The sequence below is a fragment of the Anas acuta genome, chromosome 1, assembly GCF_963932015.1.
Source record: "Anas acuta chromosome 1, bAnaAcu1.1, whole genome shotgun sequence".
Lineage (NCBI taxonomy): Eukaryota > Metazoa > Chordata > Aves > Anseriformes > Anatidae > Anas > Anas acuta.
In genome coordinates, this window is record NC_088979.1 from 26152702 (window position 1) to 26168240 (window position 15539).

The window sequence follows — 15539 nt, forward strand, 5'->3', positions numbered from 1 at the left end:
TTTTTTTTTTTTTTTTTGACTCACTGTGGTCTGGCTTTTGTGTTACCACTCAATCTTTTAATCTTCTACTTCAAGCCATCTCTTTCCTCTTCAACAAACCACTTATTTTCTACTCTTAAAACCTCTTCCAAATCTCTTCAGTATTTTTCTGTTCCCTGGCATGCTTCCTCCTATTCTTTGTGCTTTATTTATACAGTCTCTTAATCGTTTGGAATTGAACAGCTGTTAAACCTTCTTTTAAGTTAGTCTTAATTACTACCACTTTCTATTTTCATTTCTAATCTATTTTATAACTGTAATCCTGTATCAATTAATTTCCAATTTATATATATATAATGTGATGTAGAAATTCTGGAAATTTCCTCTTCTTGTTTTTAGCATTATAGAACACTTGAGGATGCTTGCATTTATTTCTATTATTTCAGTCATGTTTCTGACAAATACTGAAACCTAGAAAGACAATGGAGGAAGATGGGAGAAGTGAAGATGACAGTTGCCACACTTCGCAACTTCAGACCTCTGATTAGGAACAGATTCATTGTAAGAACTCTGGAGATATTAAGCTAAGATAACTTAAGATTTGTCACTCACTGAGGGACTTCCAGAGGTTGTTTCAGCCTCTAGTATATTTGGAGATGATGATTTGTCCCTGGAGAGTGATATTCAGTTTCTTTGCACCAGCATTCGAGGTTTATTTAGACAGATGAAGGAAGAATCCAAGTGCCCTCAATGTCTGTTTGTGTTCCAACAACACTGGGACAGAGCTCTTGTGTTTTGTTTTATGAGACACAGGACGATTATTATAATGATTAAAAATTGAATATATGATTGTGAACAATAAGGCGAAAAGTGATACAATATTAAAGGAGAGAAAACACTCCGAAAATATGAATGAAAATCATATCATCTTCCCTAATAATGATGAAAAGAGCCTTCTTTATAGACCTGAGCAAAGGTCAGTCTGTGTTTTACCTATGTTATTCAGAACAGCTGCAACTGACTTCCCTTGAATCAGCAGTTCTGTTTTGCAAACTACTTTTGGCTATCATTTCTGTTTCTGATCTGGCAGCCCAAGCCAAATCTTTACATTTTACTCATTTATTTTTTTTTAGTATTAGCTATTACTCTCACTTGAAGTTACCAGTTCCACTGTATAAATTATTAGCTAGCAAAGGAAATACTGTCTATGGATGATAGATATTAATGAGTAAGAAATCATTTAACCTTTCTGTGCCACAGTTCAGAAAACTTTTAAATATTTTTTAAAGCATATGAGATCAAGATCTGAAAAGTAATTGCTATGGATGAGTCTGTAACTAACTCCAACAGTGTTATATAGAGAAGTCAGAGGAATTGTCTGTTTTTGTCCTCTTCAGCCCTTTACACTCAATTACTCCGTGCAGCTACTTCACAGACCCATGCAAAAAGAATGCTGCTTATTTGCTTATTCAGTGTTCTGTAGATAGGTGAATACAGGGATGTTCAAGAAGTCCAAGTCAACAAGTTGGATTGGTGATTTATTAGATATTTCAAGTAACTGCTTGTCTGAACAAATTGACAAGGACCATACTCAGGTGCATGTCACAGGGGGATTGAAATTATTGGGCCAGGCTGTCATTTTCTATTTTGGCTTAGATGATACACACTGCTTACTCTAAAATTCCTTTTCTCATTGTATTCTGAATCCTCCTCCTCTATTCCATTACAGTTCTTACAGAAGATCAGAAAACACAGCTCCCAGGCATCTGCCATTGCAACACCTCTGTGAAACAACCAGCAGGATGCTGAAGGATCAACTACTTTTTCCTTTTGTATCATGCACACTGTTGTCTCCAATCTCAGAAGCAGGATTCTGAGGAAGATTGAAGCTGCATAGCATGAGAGTATCCTGTCTGCTTTCAAAACTTTTCCTTAACAGCTGCCCTGTTCAGTTCATGTTAGGATTAAAAATGTTGTTGCTAGATTTACATGGATGTGATTAATAGATTGCTGTGTTTTTAAATGGATGAGTTATTATTTTTACATAAAAGTCTAGAAAAAAATCCTTCTTGATAATAAAAAAAAAATGAAAAATACTGGCTCCATCTTAGTCAAGCTGTTTTTGCTACCAGATTTAGGAAAAACATTCCCTAGTAGAAGCTGTGACTGTTAGCACAGTGTCAGGGCTCGTCAGCTCCATGCCCAGAAGTTGCTGGCTGTTAAAGAAGCCTCTGTCTCCTGGGAGTTTCTGAACTTGTAAGGAAAGGAAATGTCTCTGGACCACTATTAATTTTCCATACCCTGGTAGGTTGCCACTATAGTTAAATTTACAGCCTTTTTTTGCTCGTGGGGGCAATTAAGCTACAGTTGGCCAAGAACTTAAACACTTATCATTCAAATCATATGAGCCAGTGCAGAGAGAGTTAAATATTCCCAGCCAACAAAATGCAGATAACTTCCTGTATATGCACACACAAGACAGAGAGATACTTTAATAGGTTATGTTATGGACCTCAGCATAGACCTTCTCTTACACTTGCAGGAGCAAAATTAACTTTTAACGCGTCCCAGTAAAAGGCAAGCACATAGTGCAGATAAATATCTATGTATATGTAAACTTATGTATGTGTTTTTCTGTTATGTGTATATATATAGGCATATGTGTATACTGTACAAATGTACATGCACATACATATATATCTAAAAACATATTTTGTCACAGAATACAACTTGGACATCCATAAATCTATAAATCTTTCAGATGATCAATGTATACACTATAGTTTCCTTCAAAATACTCAAACTATAAACATAATTTCTTGTATTTCCTATAAAATATTCCATTCCTAATGAAATCCCCACGTTGGAAATTAATTTTATTGTAATGTTTCAAGCTATTACTATGTAAAGTTATTGAGATATCACAAGGCATAAAGCAAAGTTGGGGAAACTGAACAAAAATCTTGATGATTCCTACATTACATAGCACCTGGTTTCATAATTGACATAAATAGATAAAACGTTAAATGAAAACTGTGTTTCCTTATGTTCATTGAAATATATGTCATTTACTGGAATTATGAATAACAGCTTGAAGGTATTGAATATGTAAGAGTACATTAGAGTTTTGCTTATAATAGAGACTTCCAAGACTGATTTGTTGCTTTGATGTGCCATAATCTTGAACTGGCAACCAGTTTTCTAGTGATGCTAACAAAAACTGTTCGGAATGGTTCCTGAATGTTCTAGAAACCACAAAAAAAAACAAAAAACAAAAAACAAAAAAAAAAAAAAACTTGTTTTAAAAATTACAGATGTCATCATCTGTTTAATTTGGTTTCATAAAATTAATTTACCAACAACAGAAAAATTCAGGGATTCTTATAATCAGATAGTGTGAGATTTTAGTTCTTGTCATCTTGTCAACTATGTCTGTATATGTAAAGAGAAGATTCACTGCTTTCTTTCTTCCCTTCAGTAAAAGATTAAATGTGAACTGCAAAAGGAAAAAAGAAAAAAAAAAAAAAAAAGAATTTAGATAGAGAATAAAATGACAGAATGGTTGCAAGCCCTTGCCACATTACACACAGTAGCTGTGTGGGTTGCAACCATGGGTGGTAACAATGACAGCAAATAGATGAGTGTTTTAGGCCTACATGTTTTTCTAAAACACTCTACAGCAGGAAGTTTTTAGAGTAGGTTCTCCCCAACTTGTAATTGCATTGGCTGCATTGGAATGGAGAATGAGACTCAATTTATTTTTAATAAACTGATGAATTATTGAGAAGAAACAAGAAGCTGCCAGAGCATTATAGTTCTCTTGGAACCAAGGGGGCAAATTTTTGAAATAACATCTTCTGTCTAAACCAATGCATGTATGACTGATGAAAAGACACAATAGTTTCATTTTGTATTTCATAGACTTTCACAATAGGGAGCTAGAATTTCAAAGGAATTTTACTATTATCATAATTTTAATTAACCTGTGGTTTTCATATTCTCCACCCCAAACAGTGCACACAGTTGCAATTTAGAGCAAACAAGTATGCAAATAAATAGAAGAGCAGGTAGTTTGTGGGATTTTAGGAAACTTTATGATATGCAAAAGCTGCTTTTTTTTTTTTTTTTTTTTTTTGAATATGGCAACTTTGGCTATAAAACGGGCTTGTTAAATCGCAGCTACCCATACAATAAAAGTGAAAATAATAGGAGTTTTCTCAGACATTTGTGATAAAGGAATGGAAAAAAATGCCAAAACAAAAACAATTAAAAAAAAAAAATCATATCTCTGTGAACCAAAGTAATCTTTCCAAAGAAAAATGACAACATTAAGACTAGAAACATCTTTACCATAATTACATTACATGTAAAGTTCTTAAATTTATGCTGGATTCTCCATAATGGATTAGTATAGTACTAATATTTTCCTTGTTATAATATAGAGAATATTCACCTAATCTTTCAAATTATACCACTTAAGCCTACATTCAGTCAACTGTCTCATACTGAGGAAAGGAATGAAGTGAACACTTAACAAGAAGCACCCTATGAAGCACTGTTATCAGTAGAATACCAAGACTTCTTTAAACTTCCTTGAATCAAGACTTTAATTGCAAAACACATGGAACATTTTATTTCTTTAAAATAAAATCTGTTGCATGCTGACCATAAAGCTTAACTATTTTGAGCTGTTGACTCATGTAGGTAATTCTTATTGTAAAATTTGTTTTTAAGAGAAAGGTTTAAGGAAAGTGTTAAAATAAAAGTAAACATTGAGTTAAGCAAGAAAGAACTAATGGAAGATGACTGAAGTGTCATTTTGTCCTAGAGTACTTGTTTACCAAACACGTATATTTCCATAAGGCAATCAAGCCTTGAAAGATGTCTATTATCTATCTACCAATGGGAATATCATGGAGAATATGATCAGAGATGACCTATTTGAATGTGCTAGTGTCTCAACTGTCTTCACTGTTTTGTTGTGTTTTTTTTTTTTTTTTTTTTTTTTTTAATTGTTATTATTAATTTATTTATTTTATATATATATGACGGCTTTGAAATGAAAACTGTTTTGTCTATTATTGTTTTGAAATGTCAAGTTATTTCTGTCTTCCATGAAGTCTCATTCATGCACTTGCTACTTTGTCCAAAGTAAGTAAAACCTCAAAACAAGTGTAGTTGTATGTTACTGCTGAGGAGCAATGATTACCACAATAATGTTACCACATCAGCAATGATTATTCCTGAATGTAAGGACCCTGAAATGTAGACTTCAGGTAGTGCAGAATACTCTGTGCAAGGTTACTGGTTCCCTGGGTGTTATTAGCATTGTATTGAAGAATTACAGATGCTTTGAGGACTGACCAGATAAAAAGGTCCTTGCACATATCTCATCGGACAGACACTGCAGGCACACACATGGGTACTGTCGTCCTAATGGCTTGGATGGCCGGTTACATCCCAGAGTCTTGTGCTTGGTGACACTAAAGCCAAAATGAAATCCACTTCAGTGTCACTAAGAATTCAACTACAGTTTCTGGACTTAATATAATGAATGAGTGGGTGGGAAATAAGGGGTAAGGGCAAAAGATCAAAGGCACGTCAGTAAGAAGACATCAGTAAAACAATGTGGTGCTTCACCAATTGCCCTAACAAGGAAACAGAATGTGATGAGAGTAACGTCCCTTCAAAAAAATACAATGAAAGGGAGGATTAAAAGGCTTTCATCCAGACCCTATCTCATGCTTGGACATTTTTTGCATTATTAAAACCTAAAAGGATAGATCTTTGTCTTCAGTTAACCCACAGGAATTCTTCAAATAGAGGAAAGTTCCCAATGGGCCTGAAGCCAGCAGAGGCAGTTGTGAAAAGCAGGTGGTTCCTAGTAAGTGGGTGAAGAGGAAGCATTTTGGCAATGAGCAATAAATCCTTCTTTTATCCTAACCCACCCCTACAAAATTCAGTGTGTCTGTTAGATCAGACTGTGCAAGCTCTCAGGTAGGACAAATACCTGACCACTGAAATGCAATCCAGCTCACCAAGAATCCTCTACTTTGTCCCTGTGGACAAAGGCACTCTCAGAAAAGGGGAGATTCAAACCTTTGGTCAGAGCCCTTGTTTTAAATATTGTGGAAGAAACAAATCCTCATACAAGAGATTATTATTATTATTATTATTATTATTAAAAAGTAATAAGTTTAAGGAAGTTTATACATTATACATTAAGATAGTGCATTATACATTATACATTAAGATAGTTTAGTGATAAATGTACTTAATCATCTCAAATCAGTTCCGTATTTGGTACAACTGGCTTCAGTCCATAAACAAATATGTTCAAAGTTAATATCTCTAAGTTAAACAGTCATAAATAAAATGTTTTTATGTGAGTGTGTAGACCAAAATGCACTTTTGTAATTGCTCTGCACAAGAAAAAAAAAAAAAAAAAAAGGAGAAAAGGAGTAATTATAGCACAGGACTAAGTACAAACTAAGGACTAAGTACCTATGCCATCAACTTGCAACATGTGACCTCAGTGCCTTGTGTGTTAGCTTCCTGATCAATTTTTAAAATACTAATATATTCTTTATACTATCGTTATGAAGCTTTATTAATCATTATGTGCCATTAAGAAGTACTTTGATCAAAAACATTTTAAGAAAAAAGGTGAAATTAGTATTTACTAGTGTAGGAATCCCAAAACCAGACATACAAAGTTAGTTTGTCATCTCAATCCTCCTTAGTAATGGGAAGAAATGCACTGCCCTGCACGGGACAATTAACCTTCTTCAAGACAGGTCACATCAATCACCCTACAAAGTTACTAATTTCCTTCCACAGACTACAAAGTTTGTCATGTTTAATGTATAGGTACACTAGGTATAGGTACAGTAAAGGAGGCCGTAGCAAGGTGGGGATTGATCTATTCTCGCACGTGCCTAGTGACAGGATGAGGGAGAATGGGCTAAAGTTGTGCCAGGGGAGGTTTAGGTTGGATATTAGGAAGAACTTCTTTACTGAAAGGGAGCTTAGTGATATGGTTTAGTGGAGGACTTGTTAGTGTTAGGTCAGAGGTTGGACTAGGTGATCTTGGAGGTCTCTTCCAACCTAGACAATTCTGTGATTCTGTGATTCTGTTAAAGTGTCTAAATACATTCAAAGACAAGCAGTTATTGTTTTTGGAATGTCAACTTTGTAGTTAAGATGTGTAAGGAAAACTAGAGAGCAATCTGTAGGCAACTTGGTTTTGGTTTCATTCATGGCCAAAATCCCTTCTGTATGGTATCTACTAGATAGTTAAAGCCACCATAGTGAAAGTGTATGCGTTTGAAACTGGTGGCAGTAGTTTTTGCAGCTATGAATGTACTATAAAACAAAATTAAAATAAATAAATAAATAAATAAATAAATAAATAAATAAATAAATAAAAAACCTCACCATGCCAGCACAAAATTCAAGGGATTTACTGCAGGTCCAATCACTTTATGTCATTACCATAAAAAATGAAATGTAAACATCTCTCCCAATTTAAAATAAAATGTTCTCAGTATAAGCAAAACACAAATGGGATATTTTAGTTATTTTTCAGTAAAAGATAAGCAGGGTATATGCATCAGTCAGCGCTGAAGCATAACAAGAGGGTTTATTTTGAAGTGTTTTGCTAATAACAAACATATCTACACGAACAGAGATTCAAACAATGATATCATCTCTGAAAGATAGTTTTCATTGTAATTATGTATTCATTTCACTATGGTTCATTGTAGAAATAGCAATGTTGAGAACATTTGAGAAGAATCTGTCCTTGCTTTCCTTTGCTCTGCAGAAGCAGAATGTGCTCTCTGGAAGAGAGACATCTTGCACTCACAGGAAGCAGGCTGTGAGCACGCAGAACTGTGTGTTCTCCCTTTACAAAGGTCCAGTTGACACTCCCATTTCCCTTGGCACAGCTACAAGATGTATTTCAGATACTTAACCAAACCACAGATTCTTAAAAACTCTGGGAACAGACAACAGGATATTTGTATTAATTTACCATGGTAGAGTCATCTAGTTGATGCTAAGATGTCTGCATCTGTACCATGAAGGTCAGTAGGACCTTGAGATACTTCAGAATTAAAGACACTTATTTTCTGGCACCTCTGAATGTGGGTTTTATTTTCCTTTGATACCATTAGGGAAAAAATCATCTCACCTAAATTTAGCTGTATGAAATCCAACATCAGCAACAATATATACCTGCAGAGAGCAATTCCTTCCACTCTATTATAGGTGTATGAATTAGATGGACTAGTTTGTCCACTGGCAGTTTCTGTATCTCTCCAGTGACTATACAAGGAACATAGATGGTTGGTTTACAACTGGCAATCAAATTCATAGTGGCTAGGTGAAATGAATCCAACATTTGTTGCAAAAAAAAACCCTTTTAGCACTTTTCAAGACTTGCCAGTAAAGATATTTTTGACATAGATCACAATATACAAATTCACTGGGGCTAATCTTAAATCAGACATAAAATGACCCTGTATCTTCTGCTAAAACCCTATTGTCAATTCCTTTACTCAAAAAATAAATTGATTGTTTGTACTTTTTAAAACGGAGAAAAACATATTTAAAGAATTTCAGTTTTTCAAACAAATGTAATGTTTTAATTCAGAAAACAATGTAATTTTCCTTGGAAATAAATTTGGCGCTCTCCCTTCTTAGTCCAGTACATTTAGGTCTGACATTAGACTGCCAGTCTGCTAAAGACAGTCTCTATACTGTGGAATACTGCAGTTTTAATCTTCAAAAAATTGTCCTTTAGTATTCTCCTGATTTATGGCAACACAAAAGGAACACAGGCAAAAGTCTGTCCATTAATCTAATGAAGAGAGGACTGCATTGATTTTCCTAGGATTGCTAACTTCCTGTGATGTGATCAGGTACTTTGATTAAATGATGGTTAAAGTGAGCAAATTGAATTCTCAGTCAATCCAACACAGAAACTACCATAGGAAGGTCCTTACTGGCAGACTGCCCACATCTCGTAAGGAGCTCCCAGACTCTCAGGCCAGGCCAGCTTCACATATATTTTCGGGAGGGTAAATGCAGAGTTGCACTGATACTCCTCTTGTGCTTTATGGCCTGGGTTAGTAATCATACCTGATACTTGGCCATCACAAAGAGTATCACTGTCTCTCTTGGCTGTTTCTACCTCTTTATGATGGACATGAGACCAGACATCAAGCCAAAAAGTGACAGAAGCTTTAGGATGTTATTGCCAGTTTGCATAAGATGATGTTTTGAAGAATCCTCTGTAAGGAAAAGGGGTTGCAGAGGTGGCAACCTTCCAGAAGTGTACATCCAACAGTCATAAATTCACACTATTTACATGTTGTTTCAAAGTTAGCATAGCAGTTTGGTGTATGTATGTGCGTGTCTTTTATTTTTCACCTGCATTTTATCTTGCTTATAGCAATCTTCATGCTGTACTATCACAGTACACCCTACACAGCTGGGATTCAACTAACCCAGCTTAAGAAGGCAGGTTTCTATCTCATATCTGCATAGTGAGCAAAGAAAGACAGACACTCCTGGAGGATGTTTTTTCTGTTCCAAAGATGTCGAAGTACAGAGGATGGTTTACTCTTGTCTTCTGCCTTTCTTTCTCCAGAAGAGAAAGGATTCCGTAGCCAACACAGAGGTATTTCATGTCAATTCAGGCATCAGTTCAGGTTATCAGAAGTAACCACAAAAGGCTGGCCTGTGTGGTACATGACCTATAAGACACTGGTGTCCTCCTAGAATAAGGGGCAGTCGGCAGTCAGTGAACATACCTTAAATCAACTAAAAGGATAGGATGTACTGCCGTATCAGCAACTGAAAAGCACACTACATGACTAGCTGGCATAAGGACACAAGGAGCAAGAGCCCATAGAACTGTTTTTCCAGTCTGATCTTAGGTGTGAGTGTAGCTGACACAAATTTTACATTTGTCTGAGCCAGTAGGGATGTATTTCTGTTTCTTAAAACTCATATTAGAAGGAACCACATTAAAAAAATAAAAAATAAAAATAAAATAAAACACAAACAAACAAAACAAACAAAACAAACAAACAAAAAAACCTTTTACATCGGGCACATGCATGGAAAACAAGCACGTTTGAGGTAGGACTGGAAGAGTGCAAGGGCACCACCGCAAGGCTTGGCTGCTCACCAACCATATATGCACAACTGATAGGATGGGGCCTTTGCCTTCTTGGGCAGTATGTGGGAAGTATCCATGGAATAACCCATAACATTTGTTTCAGAAAATCCCAGGAGGAAGTCTTTCTCCATCTATTGTTTTCCTCTCTACCTGTTACATAAAATACCAGATAATATTATTACAAAATACCAGATTTATTACCAATATTACACAATATTATTACCATAATATTCAAATGGTTCATCTGACATGCATATGTATGAGAGGAGCTCTTCAGATGAGTGTATCCAGAACAGGCTCAATCAATGATCAAGCAATTGCGCAAGTTGCCATAGACTTTACAGGTCGAATTTGACTCCCTGATACATGTAAAATTCACCCAAACTGAAGTAGCTTTTCCTGTCCTCCTTCAGCCCACAATCACTGAAAAAATAGCTTAGCTGTAAAAAAATTATAATTTTTATTGAAGGTTCCTTTCAATTCTTGTCCCACACCAGTCACTACCTATTTTAGAAATAAGTGGTTGAGAATAAAACAGAAGATTAAAAAATAAAATAAAAAGGAGGAAAAAAATCCCTGAAAAAAAAAAAAAAAAAGAATTATTTATTTTAAAAGGTGCATTATATATTTATTGTTTCTTCAGCACACTTTTAATTCAACACATCTTTTAATTCCTTTGTAAACTTCACTGTGCAAAGCAATTACCATTGCTCTTTACCATTTTCAAAGTCTATTTGACAGAGAGTTAATGCACCTGTGAATGATTTTTGCATGGATATCTGTTACAAAAAGAAGACTCAATTTGCTCAGCCTTTCTCTTTTTTTCACTGTATAAACTAAAATAATTAATATCTTTTTAATCAGGTGAATTTATTTTCCAGCAGCAAATCTCAACAGGCATGAAGATCCTGGCACCCTTGTTGCTGGTGTTATGTTATGCCCCAGTACTTAAAATCAGAGTAAGGGAACATCTCTGTCTTTTATCTTCCTCAGTGGAATCAAGGCTTCTTAAGCAGATAGTTCCTGGAATTTTGTTTGTTGAAACAAACATGGTAATGGAAAACTGGAGTTTTATCTTCAACGTAAATTCAGTAATTTAATATATTATGCTTGATAAAATAACCAAACTATAACCCGATACACCTTAAAACTGAACAGAAATGGTAATGGTAAATCTGACACACATAAAGCCATTAAATATCTCAGCAGAACAATGCTTTCTATATTTTTATCTGCTTTTTCTTGAAATAGGTTATGTCTTTTCTTCCTGCTTCTATGTTACCTTTCCATAAGAGAAGTCATGCTGACTTACTCATCATTTTCAAAAGGAATACAGTCCTTTTTAGCACTGATTACCAGAATCACCAATGTAGCAGAGCAGGCAGAGATGCTACACAAGATTTTCCCTGTTGATTTTGCCCCCTCACTGCAATGAATCATGTCCCAGAAAAAAAATGACAGATCAAACAGTGTACTGGCATGGAGAAAGGTCTCAGGTGTTAGGAGGTTCTGTCATGCTCATTTTTGCTTGTAACCTAAGGCAAAATACAAAATACAAAAATATGTATGTGTATACACAAAGCTGAAAACTAATCTCTTAATAGTTTTCTCTACATGTGTCCTCCAGTATAAACTTTCCAAACTGAGGTAATGCAAATCCACTTCCATTGATCAGGACCCAGTATTTGTAGTGGGCATACTCAAAAAGAAGCAAAATCATACCAGATCTGGAGTGACCTCAACTGACTCAAATTTCAACTAGCAGTATTTGGTTCTAAATAAGATGAGATAAGAAGAAATGAGATTTTTTTCTGGAGCTATTTTCAGTGCATCAACTACTATATATAGTGTCAGAATAAGTGGCCGAAGTTAAATTTAAAAGACAGGCATATTTATGCTTTGCTGTTTCCTAATATAGCCTCATCTGTTCCAAAGTCTGAACAACAGAAGAGAAACAAAAACTGTAGTAAAGAACATCATCCTTGTGCAAGCAAAAACAACTTTTTTTTTTTTTTTTTTTTTTTCAGTATAGAAGGTAACACCAAAATTAAGACATAAGAGTGTCATGAAAGTTTCAGACGTTTTCATATTAAAGGACTATTCCCAAGTCCTGCCTGAAGAAGTGGTATAAACTCAGGTCCTCTGTAAATCCAGAATTTGTTATTCCAAGACAGTTGTAAAGTAGTCTCACTCATGCTTGGCTTCTCTGTATGTAAAATTCTTGCTTATGTGAATGAGGTAAAATCATAGAAAATTCTACATATTTCCATATGTAACCTTGCTAAGCTATCTGGGTCTGGGTTTTGAAAAAGAAGCTTAAACATTGAAACGTGCTATGTCACTGCAGTACAATTACATTTCAAATTTTAAGTAAATTGTGTTGAAAAGTGCTTTAATGTTGGCATTAATTAAGCACGTAGGACTTAAAAAAGACTATTTCCCATTCTGTGCTTGCTGTATGCTACAGAAAATCTATACATGATCAGATTCTTGTAAAAAGAAATATTCCTTTCTTAAATGAAATCAAGATGCAATTTCCATTTAATCATCTTTTCACCCATTTTTTCAGAAGTGCCTGTTCTGAAGAAAGGCAGAGACTGGAAAGTGGGTTTATTTACTTTCACCTAAAAGGTGTTTTAGAACTGGAAGAGCCATCTCACTTTTGAGGCATGCTTCAATAAATGTAATTTTTGGTTGCCATGCTAACAGGAAATCACTCAACAGAGTCCAGTAAAACAAAAGTGTATAAATGACATTTCCTTGTGAAAATGGGGAAATATATTAGATTAACAAGACTGCAGGTTTCTCCAATAGCAGCGATTTTTGCAAATCTGCCTTTTTGTAGAGTGTAATTTTCTGTCAGCATTCATGGCTCCAGGACATCAACTGCTTCTTTCCAACAAGACTACGGCCTCTGTCCTGTCTCTCCAACAGCGAGCACCTTGCAAACGTAAACCTAACGCACGGATGAATCCCACCAGGAGCTTTATCACGCTCCTCTCCTATCTACCTCGCATTTCTCCATCCTCCAGGCAGGAGGTCCTTCCCGGCAGGACCTCAACCTTTCCAGGAGGCTCCCTGCGGGCTGCACCGCGGCTCTCTGCGGGGAGCAAGGTCCCCTCGGGGGGGCGGGAGCCTCCCATTGCAGCCTCACTTGCTTTTTGACCGAATAGGGGACAAATGCGGGACTTTGTTCCCCTGTGAGCCGCCGGGGAGCCGTCCCCTGCCCTCTCCCTGCCCGGCATCCTCCGGCCCCTGGGAGCTCAGCTGTCCTGCAGGTGTCACACTTCACCCAGCCACCGAGGAATGCCGCTTCCCACGGTAGCAGCTGCGAGGCAAAAAAATACCTTTATTATGTACAGGGGAAAGAAAAGGGTCCTAATTCTTCTTGGACTGTGATCATGGAGGTGCGCAATGTCATTCAGTGCTTGTGCCAGCGCAAAAGTTAGCTCAGACCGTCCTGGGGAGTTTTATTTATTTATTTATTTATTTATGGTAGAAGGACAAGAAGGGAATTAAAGATTCAGAAGGAAAATATAGCAAAGTTAATGAGAACTTACTTGGTTTAGGTGTATGCGTTGACAACAGGCATCTTCCTTCAACAGCTTTAACAGGTCACATTTTCCCTCGGCAGTACCCTTCTCAATCCTTTTTGTAAGTTAAATCCCTTTAAGAGGTGTTCGTTTTAGTTCACTGGCTCTCGTCCGCCTCAGGCACTTTTCCCCATTTTATTTTTTATTATTATTATTATTATTATTTTTACTTTATTTTCTTCATCTTTTGCCCCACGCTCAGACGCTCGGATCCACGCCCACGAGTTAGAGGGTCTCCATCACCCCCAGCCCAGGGGACCGCGCCAGCCGCCGGGCACCGGTGCAACAGATGAGAGGCAGCTTCAACCCTGGCTCCTCAGTGTGGCATCTCCTCATCGCCTCGGAGAACCTCATGCTGCTTACAAAAAGTCCCCGCTCCTTCCGACGCGACTCTTCCTTCCCCCCCCCGGGGCGCAGCTCTGCGAGGCGTGGGGCGGGAGATAAGGCGCAGGAATGAAGACGAGAAGACCACGGAGAGGCAAGCACCGGGGCTTTTCCTCCTCGGCGCTCTCTCCTCGGCCGGCGGCACCGTTTGCCTCCGGGGGACCCCTCCCGCCGCCGCCGCCGCCCCCGCGGCGCTGCCCCCGCCGGCCCCCGGCGCCCGCACCCGCGCCCCCCCGCGGCCGCACCGCGCTCCTGCGCACCCCCCCCGGCCCCGCTTCTCGGCGGAGCCCTGGCTGCTCTCACCCCGAAGCGTCCCCCCGGGGGATTGAGGAGAGGGAAAAGGGCCATCAGAAGGTGGGGGCGTCATGGGTGAGCCGAGGAAAGCACCGTGCCGGGCGGTGTATCTGCAAACTTTGCTCTCGCATCTTTGGGGAAGACCTGGACCGCTCCGAGCAGGGCTGTCGCCGAGCTGCTGCCCTGCCCGGATGGGTCCCTGCTCTTTTCCCTGCCCCGGCACCACTGGGTCCGGCTGGCCAAGAGTCGCGCTTGAGGCTTTAGGGACCGAGCCGGAGCCAAGATTCACAATAGCAGAGCGGAGGGAGGGAGGCTAGGTACCATTTCCTCACTTTTCTTTTCCCTAAAATTAGGACATACACGAGCTTAGAAATGGTACGAAAAAGACGCAGGGTGTTGAGCCAGTTTCCGAAATAGCACGACCAAAAAAAAAAAAAAACAAAAACCCAAAAAACATATATATATATATGTATATGTATTTATTTATTTATTTGGGACCTTTTCGGGGGCTCGGTGCCCGTGTTGGGGTCAGGCATGGAGCATGGCAGGCACCTGCTGCCCCACAGGTGCAGGGTCCTGCCCCTAGCCTGGAGCTCCTGCCGCCCCCCAGCCCTGCCTGCACCGCCCCGGCCTCCGGCCCGACACTGTTGTTGTCCGTAGGGACTACACCACCACCAAGCACTGCTTCTGAGTTTTCCGAGTTTGCCCGAAGCCCTGGGAGGCTATCTTCCACCCCCAGGCTCCCGGGAACAGCAGGGGTTGCGGGGGAGGAGGAGAGGGAAATAAGCACAGGGGAGCAGAGAGAAGGAGACAGGGCAAGGCTGTCCAAGGAGGGGAGGAGGAATGCAAAACAATGCGAAATGCATCACCCCACATCTCTAGCAGAGACCTGAGCATACTGAGACGTGAAACGCTTGATGAAGCAGGCAAGCGCACACGCCTGGAAATGCCATTACAGCAAGCGTTAAGGAACTGCCAGATACACCGCTTTCAATGGCAGCTATTTGTACAAGCACCAGACCTCCACGGGCAGCAGAGAAAAAGGAAGTGATGATGCAGCCACTCTGCATCACTGCTCAGCAGGAGCTGAGCGGTGAAAA

The 15539-nt window shown here is 38.5% G+C and overlaps 1 protein-coding gene across 2 annotated transcripts in view; it reads right to left on the minus strand.

The window, feature by feature from the left end:
* Positions 1-14351, minus strand: part of TRPC4 (transient receptor potential cation channel subfamily C member 4) — a 166238-nt gene extending 151887 nt beyond the window's left edge. Inside the window, exon 1 of one of the 2 annotated variants that reach the window (XM_068673624.1) lies at positions 13729-14351. The gene's annotated coding sequence lies outside the window, so the exon portion shown is untranslated. The remainder of the gene's footprint in view (positions 1-13728) is intronic. The other variant, XM_068673619.1, reaches the window with a different exon arrangement.
* Between the last annotated feature and the right edge of the window lie 1188 nt (positions 14352-15539).